Here is a 3138-nt window from a genome sequence, read left to right on the forward strand (position 1 = left end):
GAATCAGTGATATAGAGGACAAATTTATAGAGAATAAAGAAGCAGAACAAAAGAGGGAGATTAAGGCAAAAGAGCACGATTTTAGCATTAGAGACATCAGTGACTCATTAAAAAGGAACAACATCAGAATCATAGGGGTCCCAGAAGAGGAAGAGAGAGAAATAGGGGTAGAAGGGTTATGTGAGCAAATCATAGCAGAAAACTTTCCTAACCTGGGGAAAGACAAAGACATCAAAATCCAGGAAGCACAGAGGACCCCCCATTAGATTCAACAAAAACCGACCATCAACAAGGCATATCATAGTCAAATTCACAAAATACTCAGGCAAGGAGAGAATTACTAAAGCAACAAGGGGGAAAAAAAGCCCCTAACCTACAAGGGAAGACAGATCAGGTTTGCAGCAGACCTATCCACAGAAACTTGGAAGACCAGAAAGGAATGGCAGGATATATTCAGTGTGCTGAATCAGAAAAATATGCAACCAAGAATTCTTTATCCAGCAAGGCTGTCATTCAAAATAGAAGGAGAGATAAAAAGTTTCCCAGACAAACAAAAACTAAAGGAGTTTGTGACCACTAAACCAGCCCTGCAAGAAATTTTAAGGGGGACTCTCTGAAGGGAGAAAAGATGAAAATACACACACACACACACACATATAGTGTATATATATATATATATATATATATATATATATATATATACAAAAAGAAACAAAACATTAGAAAGGAACAGAAAACACCACCAGAAACACCAACTCTATAAGCATCATAATGACAATAAATTCATATATTTCAGTACTCACTCTAAAAGTCAATGGACTCAATGCTCCAATCAAAAGACATAGGGTAAAAGAATGGATAAGAAAACAAGACCCATCTATATGCTCTTTACAAGAGACCCACTGTAGACCTAAAGACACCTTCAGATTGAAAATAAGGGGAGGGAGAACCATCTATCATGCTAATGGTCAACCAAAGAAAGGCAGAGTACTTATATCAGATACTTATATCAGACAATCTAGGCTTTAAAATAAAGACTGTATCAAGAGATGCAGAAGGGCATTATATCATAATCAAGGGGTCTATCCACCAAGAAGACCTAGCAATTGTAAACATTTATGCACCAAATGTGGGGCACCCAAATATATAAATCAATTAATCACAAACATAAAAAAAACCTCATCGATAGTAATACCATAACAGTAGGAAACTTGAACACCCCACCCACAGCAATGGACAGATCATCTAATCAAAAAATCAACAAGGAAACAATGGCTTTGAATGACACACTGGACCAGATGGATTTAACAGATATATTCAGAACATTTCATCCTAAAGCAGCAGAATATACATTCTTTTCCAGTGCACAATGAATGTTCTCCAAATAGACCATACACTGGACACAAATCAGCCCTAAGTAAGTACAAAAAGATTGAGATCATACCATGCATATTTTCAGACCACAACGCTATGAAACTGGAAATCAACCACACGAAGAAATTTGGAAAGGTAACAAATACTTGGAGACTGAATAACATCCTACTAAAGAATGAATGGGCTAACCAAGCAGTTAAAGAGGAAATTAAAAAGTATATGGAAGTCAATGAAAATGATCACACCACAACCCACAACCTCTGGGACACAGCAAATGCAGTCATAAGAGGAAAGTATATAGAAATCCAGGCTTTCCTAAAGAAAGAAGAAAGATCTAAGATAAACAAACTAACCTTACACCTTCAGGAGCTGGAAAAAGAAAAGCAACTAAAACCCCCAAACAGCAGAAGACAGGAAATAAAAAAGATTAGAGCAGAAATTAATGCTATAGAAACCAAAAAAAAAAAAAAAAAAAAAAAAACAAAAACAAAAACAAAAAACAAAATCAAAAACAAAAACGAGAACAAAAACATAGAACAGATCAATGAAACGAGAAGCTGGTTCTTTGAAAGAATTAGCAAAATTGGTAAACCAGTTGCCAGTTTGATCAAGAAGAAAAAGGAAAGGACCCAAATAAGTAAAATCAAGAATGAAAGAGGAGAGATCACAACCAACACAGTAGAAATAAAAACAATAATAAGAGAATATTATGAGCAATTATATGCTAATAAAATGGGTAATCTGGAAGAAATGGACAAATGCCTAGGAACATATACACTACCAAAACTGAAACAGGAAGAAATAGAAAAATTGAACGAACCCATAACCAGTAAGGAAATCGAATTAGTAATAAAAAATCTGCCAAAAAACAAGAGTCTAGGGCCAGATGGCTTTCCAGGGGGAATTCTACCAAACATTTAAGGAAGAGCTCACACCTATTCTCTTGATACTGTTCCAAAAAATAGAAATGGAGGGAAAATTTCCAAACACTTTCTATGAAGCCAGCATTACCTTGATTCCAAAACCAGACAGAGACCACACTAAAAAGGAGTACTAGAGACCAATTTCCCTGATGAACATGGATGCAGAAATCTTCAACAAGATGTTAGCCAACCAGATCCAACAATACATTAAAAAAATTATTCACCACGACCAAGCGGGACTTATTCCTGGGATGCAGGGCTGGTTCAATATCTGCAAAACAATTAACATGATTCATCACATCAATAAAAGAAAGGACAAGAGCCATATGATCCTCTCAATAGACGCAGAGAAAGCATTTGACAAAATACAGCATCTTTTCTTGATAAAAACCCTCAAGAAAGTAGGGATAGAAGGAGCATACCTCGAGATCATAACAGCCATATATGAATGGCCAAACACTAATATCATGCTCAAAGGGTAAAAACTGAGAGCTTTCCCCCTAAGGTCAGGAACAAGACAGGGATGTCCACTCTCGCCACTGTTATTCAACATAGTATTGGAAGTCTTCACCTCTGCAATCAGACAACACAAAGAAATAAAAGGCATCCAAATGGGCCAGGAGGAGGTCAAACTTTCACTCTTCGCAGATGACATGATACTCTATATGGAAAACCCAAAAGATTCCACCAAAAACTGCTAGAATTGATTCATGAAATTCAGCAAAGTTGCAGGATATAAAATCAATGCACATAAATCGGTTGCATTCCTATACACCAACAATGAAGAAACAGAAAGAGAAAATCAAGGAATTGATCCCATTTACAGTTGCACCAAAAAGCA

The sequence above is a fragment of the Felis catus genome, chromosome X, assembly GCF_018350175.1.
Source record: "Felis catus isolate Fca126 chromosome X, F.catus_Fca126_mat1.0, whole genome shotgun sequence".
Lineage (NCBI taxonomy): Eukaryota > Metazoa > Chordata > Mammalia > Carnivora > Felidae > Felis > Felis catus.